This window comes from Gopherus flavomarginatus, chromosome 2 (assembly GCF_025201925.1).
Source record: "Gopherus flavomarginatus isolate rGopFla2 chromosome 2, rGopFla2.mat.asm, whole genome shotgun sequence".
NCBI classification, from domain to species: Eukaryota; Metazoa; Chordata; order Testudines; family Testudinidae; genus Gopherus; species Gopherus flavomarginatus.
The window spans coordinates 116,853,529-116,872,840 of NC_066618.1; positions in this window are offsets into that span (position 1 = coordinate 116,853,529).

Consider the following 19,312-nt stretch of genomic DNA (forward strand, 5'->3'; position numbering starts at 1 on the left):
TCCAAGGAGTGGGTGGCAGGGGGGGGACGCAGGCCCTCCCACTCCACTGCGTCCCAGCTCAGGGCCCTAGCAGTGGCAGAAACTCGCTTCTGTCAGTGGGGATCCTGGCCGCAACACACTGACATAGGCTCTGGCAGTGTTGCAGCCAGACTGGGGTTGGCTGCCCCCAGGCTACTTCCGCACTCGTCCTCGTAGGGTACCTGAGTCGTGGTAGCGTCGCCGGCGGTCTCGAACACCATCGGTTCCTCCAGGTAAGTAGCGGATGGTAGGCTCGGCTGCTCTTCGGGGTAGCTGGCAACAGGCAGGCTCGGCTCCTCCTCGGGGTAGCTGGAGCGGGGTAGGCTCGGCCAGTCCTCCTCTGGGGAAAGAGCGAGGGGTAGGCTCGGCCGGCCCGGTGCGACCTCAGGCTGGCCGCGGCCTTCTGCTGTCTCCCCCAAGGGAGCTCGGCCGCAGACATCTGGTCTCTGTGGCAGCTGGCTCTCAACCGAGCTCTGCCGGTGAGCTTTTATACTTCTGGGTCTGAGCCGTGACGTCTGAGGGCCGGGTGCAGGACCCAGTGGCTCCGCCCATGTTGGTGTCAGGGGAGGTTTGTCCCTCAGCGGGGCTGTGGGGTATCCCAGCCCCTCGCTACATGCCCCCACCTGGTTGGGCAGCGAGGGGGCTGGGTGGGAGGGAAGGGGAAAGGAGGGATTCTGGCAGCAGTGAAGTGGGGTGTGGGGAGGTTGAGACTTTTCCCCAAGTCACCCCAGTGACTAATGCTGAAGCCGCAGGATAGCAGTCCTGGTGAATGGGGCAGGTCGGCAGCCCCTGCTGACTGAATCCTCCTGTTCTCTTGAGAGGGAGCCCAGCCCTGCCAGCAGTAGGACAATCTTCCCTCGCCCATGTGCCTCAGCCCTGCCTGGTCAGTCGCCATCGCCCGACAGTCCTTGGCCTCCCAGGCTGCCAGTGATAGGAGCAACTCTGGGTGGTGGCTCAGGTGACATGGCCCCTAGGCCACTGGGAAGGGGGTGAGGCCCCGTGGGACAGGAGGGGCTCACAGAAGGCATTGAGGGGACTCTGCTGCCCTTTGCAGGAGCGATAGCACCGTGTCCTAAGAACATAAGTCCATGATGAGGTAATGCCTGTCATTAATTAGCCTTGCTGAAGAGCTGGGTTGGAGCTGCTCAGGGGACAAGCTGGTTTCCTCCTGCTCATGGAGGTGAATTCATCTCCCTTCCCAGTAGCACCTGCTCTCACTCTCATTACCCATCAGGCTCCTTACTGCCAGGCCAACGAATGGCCATAGGATAGGAATGAGACCTGGGCCCCACTTCAATTTCCTGTGTCTAAACCCACTGTTTACCTTGTCCCCCATCAGCTGCTGGGCTTCCCCAGGAGGGAGCAGGCGAGGAGCAGCCCAGCTTGGCTGACATGCAGCAGGGGGGCGTGGATGGCCAGCACTGCCGTCCATCCGGAGGAAGAATCTTCTCTGCTCCTCCGAGAAGAACTTGCCAAAGACCTAAAACCAACAGGATATGAGGCATTAACAGATTGCCCAGAGCCAGGCTCCAAATCCTGGAGCTAGAACGGCATCTCCATCTAGTGGCCACTGCTGGGGACCCAGCCACCCCTACTCCCTGAGCTGTCCCATGCCCTGGCAGAATGTCCTTACCTCCCCAACTCTGGCTGTGTTCCTGTAGCCCAGGAGCCTGCTGTCCCAGCACCACAGCTCTTCGGCCTCCTGGATGGTTAGCCTTGGGAAAGAGACACACACACACATCTGGCATTCTGGCTGCAGTGCCTGTGTCCTTCCAATCCCATTGGTGGCTGCACAGTGGGCAGAGTCCTTGCTGAGTGCCTGGCCCAACAGAATTGCAGGGGAGGGGTGTAGAACACAGAAAGAGATAGAGAGAGACTCATCCTCCAGCTGGGGTCAGTCTGAGAGAAATTGGCTGGGGTCCCAGTCTCCCAGCTGGGTTCCTTACCCCTCTGGTGCAGCAGCAGCTGCTAGAGCCGGTAAACCCCCTCCCGGGCCTGCCGCCTGAGGTCCTTGGCTGGGTCACTGATGAACAGAGCCAGCTGTGCCACATGGTGACCCAGCCTGGGGAATTCTGCTGAGTTCTAATGGAAGGGAGAGGGAGAGGGGACTCCATCAGCATTTTCCTGTCAGCTCCCAGTTCCCCCCTGGGCAGGACTCTCTTTTTCTCCTCACCTGCTCTGCAGGAGATGCTAGAGGACAGGAGCTAGAGCTAAATCCTTACATTCCTCTGCCCGCAAAGGAGTCTGGAGCACAGGGATGTGGGCAGGGCCCTCCATGAGGATTTGTTTCCCCAGCTGCTCAGTACGTTGGAGCCATCCCACCTATGCCTGGAGTCAGGAAACTGGGGCCAGGGGCCACTTACGTCAAATTCAGGGAGGGTGATGGTTGATCTGAGCAGGGCCGTGCTGCTCCTAATGGCCCTGGCTCTCTCTTGCCACACCCTGAACATGATCCAGTAGTTCATGTGCTGTGGGGAAAGGAGGCAGCTCAGGATCAATGGGCAGGTGCATGTGTTGTGTTAATGAGACCCTCCCCATCCCCAGGGGGCTGAGACAGTGTGCGCAGGGTGGAATATCCGATTCATTGATTGCAGAGCTTTAGAAGGGGATTGTTGCCCCCAGGACGATGCTTCTATTGTGCAGGTCACAACTTGTCATTGTCTCTCTAGAGTGGAACAGTGTTCGGTGTCAGGGCTGCTTCCACCCTCCCTGAGCTCCTGACTCCTGAACAGCTCACCAGGAAGAAGACAGACCCTTCCCACCTCCCAGGGCCAGTGCAACCATTTAGGCGGACTAGGCGGTTGCCTAGGGCACCAACATTTGGGGGCGCCAAAAAGCAGCGCCCCCAAATTTTTTTTAAGTGGTTGAGCGGCCGCTGCTGCTGGGATCGAGAGGGACTCGGAGCTCCCGGCAGCATCCGCAGCCGGCAGCCCAGGGTGTCCCCTGGGTCAGGGCGCCGCCGCGGCAGCCAGCAGCCCAGGGTTTATAGGGGGCAGGTTCTATATGTTTGCGGTGCCCGAGCACCAGGAGTATTCAGGGCTGGGGGCCCTGCTCCAGCAATATTTGGAACTCGGTCTCTCCCCCGGCCCTGCCTGGATCGGGCCCTGGCCCCGACCCCCGCGGGTCTCCCCCCAACGTCCCGCCGTGTCCGTGCCTCACAGAAAGCAGCGCAGCACCTCTCCCCTGCCTGCTTCTCTTGCTGGAGTAGAGCGGCTCCCGGCAGAACTGCTGTCTGCTGTCCCAGGCTCCTAGTGCCCCCCATCTCCCACTGGCAGAGCAGGCTGCCCTTACCCTGTGCTTCCGCCCTCGCCCTGAGTCTCTCCAACACCCCAAACCCCTCAGCCCCCCAAACCCTAATCCTCTGCCTCATCCATGAGTCCCCCCATCATGAATCCCTCATCCTCAACCCCAATCTTCATCCCCCTGCACCCTAATCCTCTTCCCCAGCCCTCAGCCCCCCCGCATCATGAACCCCTCATCCTCAGCCCCAACCCTCATCCTCCTGCACCCTAATGCTCTTTCCCAGCCCTCAGCCCCCCCTGCAGCATGAACCCCTCATCCTCAGCCCCAATCCTCATCCCCCTGCGCTCCCTCCTATCCCCAAACTCCCTCCCAGAGCATGCACTCCCTCCCAGAGCATGCACCACCCCCCCTTTCCCACACACTCCTTACCACCCCCAAACTCCCTCCCAGAGCCTGCACCCCTCACCCTTTCCTACACCCCCACCCCCAGCCTGCACCCAAACTCCATCCCAAAGCCTGCACCCCTCACGCCCTCACGCCCTCCTGCACACCCACCTCCTGCCCCAGCCCGGAGCCTGCACCCAGCACCCAAACTCCATCCGAAAGCCTGCACCCCTCCTGCACCCTAATCCCCAGCTCAGGACCTGCACCCAGAGCTCTCCCCCCAAACCCCTCCCAGAGCCTTAGGCAAGTGGGGGCGGAGTTTGGGGGGCAGGTTCTGGGCACCACCAAAATTTCTACAAACTTGCCTCCCATGCCTGGGTCAGCGTGCCACCGGCAGTCCAGGGGTTCCACTGCGCAGTTGCTACTTCGCTTCTCCCACCTCCCAGGCTTGCGGCGCCAATCAGCTGTTTGGCACCGCAAGCCTGGGAGGAGAATTAGAGCAGGACAGCGTGCTCGGGGAGGACGCGGAGCAGAGGTGAGCTGGGGTGGGGAGGTACCGCAGGGCTACTCGGGCCAGGGGGTGGGGAGCTGCCGCGGGGGCGGGGGGCACACTTCAGGGCGGGGAGCTGCTGCAGGGCTGGGGGGGTGCAAGATGGAAGTATCGCCTAGGGCGCGAAACTTCCTTGCACCGGCCCTGCCACCTCCCTGGCTCTCACGTCCTTGGCTGGGTGAAGGGACTGAGTGTGAGCACAATCCCCCCAGGAATCTCAGGGCGCATCAGAGAGAAGGGCTGATTCTCTGGGATCCTCCTGTTCATCTAGGAAGGAGCCTGTGCCTCTTTTCTGAGGACCATCTTCTGGATCTCACAGGAGGGGTTCAGACTCTCACTCCCCAAGCCAGCCAGGGGCCTTGTGTTTAGTGCTCAACAGAACCAGACAGAGCTCTGGCTTGAAGTCCCAGCTTCTTCCTCTGTCCTTCAAGGAGGAAGGGCCTGACACTGCATTGCACCGACTGCCCTGACCAAGGACGGCCCAGTGGGGGCCCAGCTAGGAGGATAGACTGGAAAATGGATCTAAGATTTAAAGTAAATTTGCCCACACCCCTCTCATCGGGCTCACCTCCATGACTCCGCCAGCAGTTCCCCAGCATGGCATCCAGGAGGTCTGGCAAGACCCTATGCAGATCTTGCAGAGCAAGGGAGAGCCATGGGTCAGAGTTAGGGAATCAGGGGCTACACCTGCCATAGGATGGGAAGAGGGGGTCTCTGGGAAGCGGTGAGACCCCCAAACACATATCCTGGCTTCTCTCATTCACATCCTACTGCGGGCAATTAGCAAAGATTCATGGCAGGATGACAGCTGGCTCTTCAATCCATGAGTTTAGCATGATCTACCTGGACTTGGGTGGTGTCCTTCTCTGTGCCCAGGGTGAAGACGGCATGCAAGGCAGCTCGCAGGAGGTGCATCTCCAGCTCTGGCTCCAGGACAGGTGTCCTGGTGCTGACAAGAGAGAGGAGCCGGCATTAGACTGTGCAGTGTGGGGGTGGGACTGGGACCAACATGGACATGAAACTGCAGGGAAATAGGAAGAGGCTGGTGAGAATGGAAACTGAGGCACTGAGCCAGGGAATGACAAGGCCAAGGTTTCCCAGACAGACAGTGGCAGGGCAGGAATAGCGCCTGTTCCCTGGACCCTGCTGCCCCTCCTGTATCTGATCCTGGCAGTGAGTCTCTCCCCAAAGCCATTGAAATGTTACTGGAAGGAACCTTCCCATCACCTCTGCCAGAGGAGCTACCCTTGGGAGGTGACCTGGGAGTGGGAGGGGCAGTGACTCCCAGCTCTGGGCTGGAGCAGAACTGAGGTTAGGGGAACCAGGTGGGAGGGTCTCAGTACCTGAGGTTGCTCACAGCAATCAGGGAATTAGTGAGACTGGTGCCAGGTGGAGAGTTATCAGGCAGCTCCTCAATGAGCTCCTGTGAGACCCAAAGGAGACAAAGGAGTGTGTGAGATTCGCGCCTCACTGACACTTCCCAGTGAGGAGATTAACCAATCAAGACCTCACACAGCCAGCAGGAACCCCCCAGCTGCCTCCTGCTCCTCCGATTCCTGCCCACTAGTGACCAGTCTCAGAATTTCTCCCATCTCTTCTCCCCAATCTTCAGCCCCAGCAATCCGTGCCCTCATCTGCCCCTCCAGCACCAGCCATCCCCCTTCCATTGGTCCGGGGAGACCCGTGCCCCTCCATGTCTCTGTCCTCCCTCTAGCTGCCAGGCACCATGTCTCTCTCCCACAATCCTCTCCATCACAGCCGCCTTGCAGCAGTGTGGCTCCAGCATGTCCTGCCCTCTCTGCTGTGCAGCGAGACACGTGGGGTGGATGGTGTGCAGGAACATGAGCTGCTGGGCCTCACCCTGCACCCACCAGGAGTGGGGTTAGGGGAGAGAGAGCTAGTTAGCCAGGGACCTCCCTGTCCCGCCTGCCCCACCCAAACCAGCTGCAGGGCTCAAGCCTGAATGGGAGATAGTGGGGACCCAACCATTTTCCAAATCACCCACAATTCCTACTCCTTCAGGAGTCTATAGCAAAGAGACCCCTCATCACTGTCCTGGACTCCCTGGGAGGTACCTGCCTCCCCCCCCACCAAACTGGAGCACCAAGGACCAAAGTGGTACCATCAAGTGTCAGTAGGGTTCATGTGGCTCAGGCCAGACACCTAGGCTGGGGACCCACCCCCATGGCACTGGTCGAGTTCCTGGACCAAGGGTGTTCACAGCCCCCTCCTCACCCCTCCCTGAGCCCAGCCTGGCCCCTCACCTGGAACAAAGCAGCGGAGCCCATCGGCCTTGCTGCTGCCTGAGTCCCAGGCGCTGCTGCTGTCCTATGGGGAGCTGCTGGTGCTGGGACAGGGATCCTCCACCTCCTGCCCTGGGGAACTGGAAGGCACTCGGTGACCGGGCAGGGCGATGCTTCCTGCTGGGAATCAGGGCTGGGTTCCTGGGGCTGATGCTGCCCACAAAACAAGCCTCAGAGCCATCCTGCCCGGCTCCCCTTCTGGGCTGGGTCCTGCCTGCCCAGCTGCATCCTGGGCCAGCTCATTTCGGCCTGGCCGGTGCCTCTTTCACCTCGGCGCCTACACCAGAAGTGGGTTTCCTCTGCCAGAAGGCTGGGCACTTCCATCTCCTGTCCTGGCTGGGAGCTCCTTTCCCGCCAGCTGGGATGGAGGGGCTGCTCTGTTCCTGGGGAAGATGACAGCTGCTTCCCTCAGGTTCTGGGACCACCTGCAGAGCCTTCTTCCTGAACATCTTCAGGAGCCTGGCCATCCTGGAACCAAATGGGGAGCAGGCGTGAGTCTGGGGTCAAGGCAGCCTCTCACTAATGGGACTTTTTGTTAACTCCCCATCCCTGCCCCAGCCAGAGCAGCTCTTTCTCCCCTCACAGGGGTGCAGGGAGTGCAAGCTACACACATGGGCAGGAGTTCATTGCATGATCTGCTCCTAACATTCCCTCCTATCATCCCTGGTGCTGCAATAATCGGGGAGTCTCATTCTTTTTGAGCACTGGGGTCAGTCAGAAAGACCATCGGTCACTTTGGACAAGCAGCTCCCTCCTGCCATCCCAGGCCACATTCCCACCCATGCTACAGAAGGAACAAAACCCAGGAGTCTGGAAATCTCCCAGGAAACCATTCCCCACAACAAATTCCCTAGGCATAGCAAGCCCAGGGCTCCCTCCTGTCTCATTCTCAGCAGCTCACAGAGTTTGGCCCAGCTCAGAGACTCTCAGCCTAGGGAACAGTCTCTCACAAGGGAAGCGCTGAGAGCCTCATTGCTGGGACCTTTCCAAACACACTGGAGATGACTCTGGAGAAGCCCCTGCCTGGTCTGAGAGTGAGGGGCTCCTGGGGGCGGTTTGCATATCCAGTCTCCTTTGGGAGAGATTCTCTCCCCCTCTTCTGCCTCTCCCCAGACAGACAGGGGACGCCACAGAGGAACCCTAATGCCACTCATTTGTTCTAGGTGATGGAATGATTGATGGCGGATATTCAGGATCGCCAGCCATCCCTTGCCCTCCTCCGTACTCTCCTCAGGTCACCACTCTCTCCAGCCTGCCTTGGGCTTGGAGTTACCCTGCCCAGCCAGCAGGCAGGGTGATGACACTAGGCTATTGACTGGCTGTGAAAACAAGCATCTGTCTTATTTCCAAGGGACGGAGAAACTCAGCCAGCAGAGGTGGGTGCAGAACACTGCCCTAGTGCGGGGCTGACAGCACCTCCCAGCTCCTGACATCCTGGCACCTTACTCATCTTCCTGGAGCCTCCCAGCTCCTCTGGGCTGTAGGAACAGGACCCCAACCCTACTGATGGGAAATGGGCCTGGGGAGGGGAAGCTACTGCCTCAGGGTCACACCAAGTGTCAGAGGCATGGATGGGACCCAGCAGTCCTTATTTCCAGGCCCCTTCACTACTGCTGCACACTCCCTCCCACAGGACTCTTGGAGTACAGGCTTTCAACCAGCTGTGCACCCACATTATACTAATTGCATCTAGACCACATTTCCCTAGTTTGCTTGTGAGGATGTCCTATGGGACTATGTCAAAAGCCTTAGTAACATAAAGACAGATCATGTCTACTGTTTACCCACCTCCACTAGGCCCGTAACCCTGTCAAAGGAGGAAATAGGATTGATTTGGAATGATTTGTCCTTGACAAATCCATGCTCACTAGTCCTAAGAACCAAATTATCCTGTAGGTGCTGACAAATTGATGGTTTAATAATGTGTTCCAGTATCTTTCCAGGTATGGAAGTGAGGCTAGCTCGTCTGTACGTCCCAGGGTTCTCTTTTGTCTCCTTTTAAAGCTAGATCCTGACTTGTTAATGGATGGGAAGATGTTCTTTTTGGGGGATCTCAGAAGAGAACTGAGGCACAGCACCTGGTTTGTTAAGGCCATAAAAATGGAGGCAGGAACCTCTTCTCTCCTGCTGGCAAAGAACCCCAGGTACCTAAAAGAGTGTGACTCACATCCCTGAATGGGCTTTAAAAAAAGACAATGGTTAAAATTCAGCCTCAACCATTTCTTGTTTCCACAGACTAACATTTTAGCAAAGCTTGGAATTCCTTGGAGCTAAACACTATGAAACTCCCCTTCCTCCTTCACAAAGGGCTTTTACGCCCCTTATCTCTCCCAGGCTCACAACTGCACAGAGTTGGAGAATTGTCCCTGTTCCCACTGGACAGCTGGGGAACCTGAGGTAATTTAGCAAGTAATTTAAAAGAACTAGAATGTTAGTACTGCTCAGAGACAAATAATGGAGAAGATCATCAAAATCCGTCAAACATATAATTGGTTATGACTTACTCACTTGGTCTTAAAAGAGAACAACAAAGACCCAAGTCTCCTCCCTGTCAATAACTCCCTGCTCAGCCAGTCGGGGTAGAGACTGAGGACTGGGAGGCTGAGGGTACTCACCAGAGAGCCCAAAGAATGGCACAGGTCACCACGGAAGGGGAATAAAATTCTGCCATCTCAATCTAGTGTCTGCTGTGCCTGGAATTCAGCCGGCACCAGATGGATCATACCAAACAGGTTCCAAATCTCTCTGAGGCCCTTACCTTCTAAACAGAGACATTTTACCTATTTAATTAGAAAAGGAATGGAGAAAACTCCGAAAAGGGTCCTCCTCGCACTCACGTATGTGTACCTGAATTCTCTCTCAGTGCTCAAGGAGAGATCTCGAGAAGGAGATTTGCTACAGAAAAGTCACAGGGGTCTACAAGGTTGCCCCTGCCCTGCATCCCTGTCCTGCCTGGCTCATGTCAGGGTCTCATGTGAGGTCATCACCTCCCCACCACTTTTGCCCAATACCCTGAGGCTCTGCCAAAGGCTTCTGTGATGTCACTGCCAAACCCATCCTTTCCCTGCAGAGCTAATGTCTTTCCCTGGCCAGCCCCTTTGGATGTTTGAGCTGCTTCCCCTGGATCAGCCCACTAAATGACTCTTCTCCATGAGAGACCCAGGTTATCATAAATTAATAGACTTTATGGCCAGAAGGGATGATTAGAGCATATAATCTAACCCCCTGCTTATCCTAGACCTCTTGTATGTTAGAAGAACTGGGGTTTTGGGAGGCGGTTTGTGGGTTTTTATTTTTTTTTGGACTACAGCATCTTCCAGAAAGGCATCTTGTCTTCATTAGAAGACAGCAAGAGATGGAGAATGCATGATTTCTCTTGGTAGTTTGTTCCAGTCATGAATCACCCTCTAACAAATCTGGGTCTTATTCTAATGAGAATTTCTGCTTCCAGCTAGGAGGCCTTGTTATGCCTTTCTCTGCTAGACAAAAGAGTCCTTTCATACTCAGCATTTTCTCTCCAGGGAGTCAAGCAACTCACTCCTCAATCTTCGTTGTATAAACTGAACAGATTGAGATTTTTCAATGTCTCACTATAAGCCATCATCTCGATCACTCAAATATGAATCTTTTATGCACCGTCTCCAGTTTTTTAAAATAATTTTCAAGATGTGGACACAAGAACTGGCTTCAATATTCCAACCAGTCTCACCAGTGCTGGATCACCTCCCTTTCCATACTCACTACTCTATTCATCCAAGAATAGCTTTAACCTTTTTGATCACACCTTCACATTGATAGATCATGTTGAGCGGCTTGTTCACTATGGCCCCTAAATCCTTTTCAGAGTCAGTGCTTTCCAGAGGACAGTCCCTGACTGTTAGGCCAGACTCCTTTGTTCCTGGAAGCATGGGTTTTCATATGGCTTTATTAAAACCTAATTATTCAGTAAGTATTTTGGAAGAATTAGACCATTAGAGAAAGAATCATGAACTGTTCACAGACAACGAATGGAGAGAAGCAGCAAGAGTAATCAAATATATGATCGGTTAGGATTCGTTTGCTTGGTCTTAATAGAGAACAAAAGGACCTGAGTCTCCTCCCTCTTAATATTCCCGTGCTCACCCAATCAGTGCTGAGACTCTGAGAGGCAGGAGGTTCAGAGTTTTCACCAGATGGTCCAAAGATGGCCCAGGTCAGCATCAGAGGGGATCGCTCTCAGAGCACTATTCCAGCCCTAACTATTTGTGAGGGGTTCCCATAATGAGAAACGGAGAGCAACTCGCTACCCCCACCCCACTCCATACACACAGAGTTCCTGATGGTGGGAGGGGAAATAGGGGAAAGGACAAAAGAAGCAAGAGAAGAAGAGAAAGGAGGGAGGGATGGAGGAAAATGGAAAACCAAAAGGACAAACCCTTATGTCCCCAGTGATTCTAAGGGACAAAATCCTAGGTGGGGAATAAAAGTCTTCCACCTTAAGCTAGTGTTTTACACCTCTAGAACTCAACTGGCACCAGAGGGATGAGATTAAACAGGTTCCACACCTCTAGGAGGCTCTTACCTTCTAAACAACGATGTCTCTTTTCTAGCAAAATCAGTGAAAGAAAATGAGAGAACTCCAAACAAGTACTTCCTCACACTCACACGTATGTGAACCAGAATGCTCTCTCAGTCCTCAAGGAGAGACCTCGAGAAGGAGACCTGCTGAGGCAAAGCCAGAGGGGTCTCTGAGGTTGCCCCTTCCTGAGCCCGTCCTTCCTGGCTGATATCATATCTCTGTGAGGTCACCACCTCCCCACCACCTCTGCCCAATAGACTGGAGTCCTGCCAAAGGCCCTTGTGATGTCACTGACACACCCACCCTTCCCCTTCAGGGCTAATGTCCTGCCCCTGGCCTGGCCATCTAGTCTTCATTAGAAAACATCAAGAGATGGATAATCCCTACCACTTCCTTTGGTAGTTTGATCCCTTGGTGAATCATCCTCACTCTTGAGTATTTGTGCCTTATTTCTAATACGAATTGGTCTCTTTTCATTTTCCAGCCACTGGATCTTCTTATGCCTTTCTCTGCCAGATTAAAAAGCCCTTGGTAATTTGTTCATTTGGTGAATCCTCCTTCTCACCCAGGCTCACGACTGCCCAGAGTTGGAGAATTGTCTCTGTTCCCATTGCACAGCTGGGGAGCCTGAGGTACAGAGAAGGGAAGTGAGCTACCCAAGGGCTTACACAGCAAGGCGGTGGCAGAGCCAGAAAGAGAAGCCACCAGTCCTCACTCCTGTTCTAACACACAACAAACCCAACAGGGGCAGGGATAGAGCCCAGGAATCGAGATGCTGGGGAAATTTCATTGAAACCCTTTCTTTCAGAACATCCCATTCAGACTAAACCAGTTTGTTTCTTGAAATCATAACAAGTGGGATGAAAATTCCTTGCTAAAATAGTTAGTTGCAAGACAAAAGCATCTCCTGTTTGTCACAGTGTGTTAAATTGTTTCATCCCACACAAAGAAGAGACACTTAGATCTCAAAAATTAGAGAAGATGCTTCAGTCTGAGCTAAGTACTTGCTGCTCTTAACAATTGCAAAATAAGAAAATACAAACAGAATAGAATATTTCAGCTATTCTATTAGGTCAGAATCTGATCTGAGGAAACGTGATAGGACCTCTCGTATTATGCACTGTTCCTAGTGACACTCTTCAGTGGATCCCCATCCTGCACCCACCAGGAGGTAGGTAGGAGCAGATTGTTATCCATACTTGAAAGAAGAAGAAGCTAAGGCTGAGAAAGGAGAATTGACTTGTCTTAGGTCACACAGCCAGTCAGTGTGGCAGAGTTGGGAATAGGACCCAAGAGCCCTGACTTTCAAACTGATCATCGGATTTTGAATTTCATACCTTGATTGACCTAAATAAAGTGCTCTCAAATGCGTTCCAGACCAACCACAGTGCATAGTAATTATTCAGCAAGTATTTTAGAAGAACAGGAATGTTAGAGAGAATCATGAACTGCTCAGAGACAATTAATGGAGAAAAGAATCAAAATTTGTCAAACATATGACTGGTTATGACTTATTTACTTGGTCTTAAAAGAGAACAACAAGGACCTGAATCTCCTCCCTGTCACTAACCCCCTGCTCGGCCAGTTAGGATAGAGAGTGAGGGGCGGGAGGCTGAGGGTTCTCCTGAGACAGCCCAAAACGACGGCCCAGGTCTCTGGTGGGGATCACTGTCTGAGCACTATTTCAGCCCTACATTTTTGGGTGGACCTCCCACAATGGGAGCTCAGAGCAACCCCCCAACCCGCGCAGCACACACACACACACATATCCCTCCTGGAGGTGGGAGGTGAACAGGGGAGAGGACAAAAGAAGCAAGGGAAGAAGAGAAACGAGGGAGGGATGGGGGAAAATGGAAAACCAAAAGGACAAACCCTAATGTCCCCAGTGATTCTAAGGGACACAATCCTAGGTGGGGAATAAATTCTGCCACCTTAAGCTAGTGTTTTACACCCCTAGAATTCAACTGGCACCAGAGGGATGAGATTGAACAGGTTCCAAACCTCTAGGAGGCTCTTACCCTCTGAACAGTGATGTCTCTTTTCTAGCAAAATCAGTAAAAGGAAATGAGAAAACTCCAAAGAAATTCCTCCTCGCACTCACGTATGTGAACCAGAATGCTCTCTCAGTCCTCAAGGAGAGACCTCGAGAAGGAGATTTGCTGAGGCAAAGCCAGAGGGGTCTCTGAGGTTGCCCCATCCTGTGCCCCTGTCCTTTCTGGCTGATGTCATCTCTCTGTGAGGTCACCACCTCCCCAACACCTTTGCCCAATAGACTGGGGTCCTGCCAAAGACCCTTGTGATGTCACTGACACACCCACTCCTCCCCTTCAGGGCTAATGTCTTGCCCCTGGCCTGGCCAGCCATATTGGATGTTTGAGCTACCCCTTGTGGATCAACCCACTCAATGAGTGTTCATTCTAGGAAGCAAGTTGTCTACAGTTTTTCATAAATTACCAGACTCTATGGCCAGAAGAGAGAATTAGAGCATCTAATCTGATCCCCTGCATATCTCAGGCACCTTGTAGAGCACAGGAGCTAGTTTTTTACCATTTTTTGTCATAAGGAGGAAGTGAGTGAACCCCAAGGGCACCCAGTGAGTTTATATTACAAATGCATGCCCGGAAGAATCCAGTAGAAACTTGGATTTTTCAGTCTCTTCTTTCTAGGAGTCCCCAGGGCTAAGGTAAAACCCCTGCTGCCCCTCTCCATTCTGTTCACCTCCAAGATGTGCTGGAGTTTGTGCTGGCGGTTGCTGTAGGCAGGATCTAGAGCTCCTCATCCATGTTGTCTGGGTAGGCCTTGCTTAGAGACTACCAGTAGAGGGAGACCAAAGGTCAGGGTTATGGAACCTGGGGCTACACCTGCCAGGATGACAGCTGGCTCTGCAGTTCTTGCACAGAGCAGCTCTCTGCAGAGGGCCTGGTGCACAGCAGGGTATGGAACAGCCAGGCTGCTCAGAATGGGAGCTGGGCTTCCTGGCAGAGACCAGGAACCGAAGCACAGTATCCGTAAAGAAGGGATTCCCCAGAGAGGGGTAACATCATCTCCCACGGAGGGGGAGTCTCCCCCTGACACTTGATTAATCCAATGGCCTGTTCCCATCTCTGCCCACCGCACCCCCAATTTAGCTGTTCCAGCTACCGAAGAGAGCAAGGACCAGAGGCCTTCCTGCTCCTGGGACAGAGGAGTAGGTTGATGACCTACTTGGATGTGAGTGTTGGCCTTTCCCCATGCCCATGGTCTATACTCCAATCAGGACAGCGCACAGGAACTGCTATTCCTGTTCTGGATCTAGGGGCGGCTTCAGTTTCCTGGCAGGAGACTGTTTATGAGACCTTGCAGTTGGGGGTGACACCGGCACTAACATGGGCATGGACATTTAAGGAATAGGGCAGAGACCTGTGTGGGGCAAGGAGGGCAGGGATTTGGAAAGCAAGAGCAAAGGATCAAACTCTTTCTTAATGTGGATCAGGATGATCCCCATTTTAAAGAGAGAGAGAGTGAGGCACCAGGTGGAAGAGTGACCTGGCCAGAATCACTTTACCACTCAGTGGCAGGGCTGCAATACAATCTGTTCCCTGCTCTCATCACTGGACCCTGCTGCCCTTTCTGTATGACCACTCCAGCCATCCTCTCCCATAGACCATCTCCACCATCCTCCAATACCATAATGGAAGCAGGCTTGTAAAAGAGTTCACTCACTGATAGGTGCCGCTTCCTGGCCAGGCCTGGTGTCACAGCTTTCTTGCTGGGCTAGCACCCTCGCCAACAGTCACTAGGGCACTCTGGCAGTTTTTTGGCTGGAAACTCAGCCCTTCAGCCAGGTGACCGTCTTTTAGTCCACTCCTTCCTGGGTTGCACTCATCCCAAACTAAAACTCCAAACATGTCTTTAACAGAAACAAGGTCTTCCATCCACTTGAGGGATCTTCCTCAGCCTAGCTTTGGCTTGGCCTACCCTTGCTGGCCTTGGTAACCCTTTCTATGGCCTTCCATGTCCCCTTCTTTAGAGACCATGGGAGAACCAGTCCTACCCTTGTACAGCCTGCATGCAGAGTGTCTCCAGCTCCACTGCCAGCTCGCTCACCAGAATTGAGAGGCAATTCTTCTCTTCTGCAGTATCCCAACGCTCTTCCTGCAGCCACTCAGTCTCATTAACAGCTGCTTTCAGAGCCTATTCTGAAGCCTTTAGCTTCTTCTGTAGCCTTTTTGCTACTGCCGCTGCATCCCCCAAAACCTTTTCCGTCAGAGTCTGAGAACCCACCCTTGTGTTTGTCCCTACTTCAGTCTGCTGCATCTTGGTGCCAACCATTTCGTCCTTCACCTCCCTGCAGCACCCCACAGGGTGTGTTGGTGGAGGGTCTGCAAGGTCCACGGCCATCCCTGCCACTTCCACGTTGCCTGCCTCATGTGGGTTTGTGCCAGAGGACACTTTCTCCTTTCTTTCTAACTTCTTGGGGCCCTGGCTCCTCGTTTTGCCACTCAGCAATTTCCTAAGCAGGCCAGTGTTTTGATATAGCCTGTTCTCTGCACCCAAAACAAAGAACTCTTGTCCCCATCTTGGCATTAGGCCACACTTATACACTTTCTCATGCCCTGCTCTCCTGGACTAACCTTCTCAGCACAGCCCAGGCATGCTCTCTGCATCTGCTCTTTTTGTCCATGGGCATAGCAGACCCTGGGTCAATTTCCCTTTGCAGGATCTCTCACAGGTATCATGGCTGCTGCGTCTGTAGCTCTGCCTGCACTTCCTTCTGCTTCTGTTGGTTTTCTAGGAGCTGCTGGAGAAACCCCTAGACCTACTTTCGCTGCTTAACCAGTCCCTAGAACTGAAGTGGGAAATCAGTGACCAGCTCGGTCCCTTGATACACTGCTTGGGAGGACAGAACTTCCTTCAGCAGCCAAGACTTCCATCAGCCCTCATGGATCACAGGGAGAATTCAATCCTCCTGAGTATGCCAATCATAAACGAATCTACTCAATGTTAGGTGCTCCCCCTGGCAGCCAGAAATGGCATCACAGCCCTCTTGCTGGGCTAGCGTCCTCCATCCATGGTCACTCCAGCACCATGACAGGTTCTCCACCTCGCAACTCAGCTGCTGGCCAGGTCACCATCTTCAGTCCACCCTTCTGGGGCCCAGCTTGTCTCACACTGGAAGTCCAAAGAGGTCTTCCAACAGAAAGAAGTCCTTCTGCCATCACCAGGGCTCCTGCTCAGCCTGCAGCTCCCTTGCTGGGCTTGGAACCTTCTCCGGGTGTGTGTACGCCCCCTTCTTTGGGGCCAGTAGGGGAACCCAGTCCCACTCTGACGTTCGTAGCAGCCTAGAGCCCTATACCCAAAGCTAGGTCTGCTCCTTTTTCTTTGCTGCAGTTTTCCCTGGGCATTTCCTACCTCTCTTCTCAAGTTCCTCTAGGCTTTCCTTGCTGCTCTGAACTAGGCCTCTGGGAACTGGCTGCAGCCCTGTGGGACAGGAGAGGCTCACAGAAGGCACTGAGGGGACTCTGCTGTCCTTTGCATGAGTGATAGCACCGTGCCCTAAGAACATAAGTCTGTGAGGAGGTTATGCTTCTCATTAATGAGCCTTGCTAAACAGCTGGGTTGGAGCTGCTCAGGGGACAAGCTGGCTCCCTCCTGCTCATGGAAGTGAATTCATCTCCTTTCCCAGTAGCACCTGCTCTCACTCTCATTCCCCATCTGGCTCCTTACTGCCAGGCCAGCAAACGGCCATAGGATGGGAATGAAGACTGGGCCTTGCCCCAAAATCCTGAGTCTAATCCTGCTGCTTACCTTGTTCCCCATCAGCTGCTGGGCTTCCCCCAGGAGGGAGCAGGTGAGGAGCAGCCCAGCCTAGCTGACACGCAGCAGGGGGTTGTGGATGGCCAGCACTGCCGTCCAGTGGAAGGATCTTCTCTGCCCCTCCGAGAAGAACTTTCTGAAGACCTAAAACCAACAGGACATGAGGCATTAGCAGATTGCCCAGAGTCAGGCTCCAAATCTTGGGGCAAGAATGTTATCTCCGTCTAGTGGCCCCAGGAGGCAGCCACTGCAAGGGACCCAGCCACCCCCACTCCCTGAGCTGTCTCATGCCCTGGGAGCAGAGTGTCCTTACCTCCCCCACCCTGGCTATGTTCCTGTAGCCCAGGAGCCTGCTGCTCTGGTGCCAGTCCCAGTACCACAGGTCTTTGGCCTCATGGGTGGTCAGCCCTGGGAAAGAGACACACATATTTGTCATTCCAGCTGCAGTGCTTGTGTCCTTCCAATCCCATTGGTAGCTGCACAGTGGGCAGAGTCCTCGCTGAGTACCTGGTCGAACAGAATTGCAGAGGAGGGGTGTAGAACAGAGAAAGAGACAGACGGAGACTCATCCTCCAGCCAGGGTCAGTCTGAGAGAAATTGGCTGGGGTCCCAGTCTCACTCTTCTATCACAAGCCCATTAGCAAGAATTTTTAATGAATCAGTAAACTCGAGTTTTACCGTACGACTGGAGAATTGCTAACACGGTTCCTATTTTTAAGAAAGGGAAAAAAAGCGATCCAAGTAACTATAGGCCTGTTAGTTTGACATCTGTAGTATGTAAGGTCTTGGAAAAATTTTTGAAGGAGAAAGTAGTTAAGGACATTGAGGTCAAGGATAATTGGGACAAAATACAACATGGTTTTACAAAAGGTAGATCGTGCCAAACCAACCTGATCTCCTTCTTTGAGAAGGTAACAGATTTTTTAGACAAAGGAAACGCAGTGGATCTAATTTACCTTGATTTCAGTAAGGCATTTGATAAGGTTCCACATGGGGAATTATTAGTTAAATTGGAAAAGATGGGGATCAATATGAAAATTGAAAGGTGGATAAGGAACTGGTTAAAGGGGAGACTACAACGGGTCATACTGAAAGGTGAACTGTCAGACTGGAAGGAGGTTACTAGTGGAGTTCCTCAGGGATTAGTTTTGGGACCAATCTTATTTAATCTCTTTATTACTGACCTTGGCACAAAAAGTGGGAATGTGCTAATAAAGTTTGCAGATGACACAAAGCTGGAAGGTATTGCTAACACAAAGAAGGACTGGGGTATCATACAGGAAGATCTGGATGACCTTGTAAACTGGAGTAATAGTAACAGGATGAAATTTAATAGTGAAAAGTGCATTGTCATGCATTTAGGGATTAACAACAAGAATTTTAGTTATAATTTGGGGCCATGTCAGTTGGAAGTAACAGAGGAGGAGAAGGACCTCAGAGTATTCGCTGATCATAGGATGACTATGAGCCGCCAATGGGCTGTTAAAAAAGCTAATGCAGTGTTAGGATGCATCAGGTGAGGTATTTCCTGCAAAGATAAGGAGGTGTTAGTACCGTTATACAAGGCACAGGTGAGACCTCATCTGGAATACTGTGTGCAGTTCTGGTCTCCCATGTTTAAGAAGGATGAATTCAAACTGGAACAGGTACAGAGAAGGGCTACTAGGATGATCCGAGGAATGGAAAACCTATCTTATGAAAGGAGACTCAAAGAGCTTGGCTTGTTTAGCCTAACCAAAAGGAGGCTGAGGGGGGATATGATTGCTCTTTATAAATATATCAGAGGGATAAATATTAGGGAGGGAGAGGAATTATTTAAGCTTAGTACCAATGTGGACACAAGAACAAATGGATATAAACTGGACACTAGGAAGTTTAGACTTGAAATTAGACGAAGGTTTCTAACCATTAGAGGAGTGAAGTTCTGGAACAGCCTTCCAAGGGGAGCAGTGGAGGCAAAGGCATATCTGACTTTAAGACTAAGCTTGATAAATTTATGGAGGGGATGGTATGATGGGATAGCCTAATTTTGGCAATTCATTTGGCAATTGATATTTGATTATCAGCAGGTAAGTATGTCCAGTGGTCTGTAATGAGATGGGATCTAAGTTACTACAGAAAATTCTTTCCTGGGTGCTGGCTGGTGAGTCTTGCCCACATGCTCAGGGTTTAACTGATCGCCATATTTGGGGTCGGGAAGGAATTTTCCGCCAGGGCAGATTGGCAGAGGCCCTGGAGGTTTTTCATCTTCCTCTGCAGCATGGGGCATGGATCACTTGCTGGAGGATTCTCTGCAGCTTGAGGTCTTCAAACCATGATTTGAGGACTTCAATAACTCAGACATAGGCTAAGGGTTTGCTACAGGAGTGAGTGGGTGAGATTGTGTGGCCTGCATTGTGCAGGAGGTCAGACTAGATGATCATAATGGTCCCTTCTGACCTGAAAGTCTATGAGTCTATG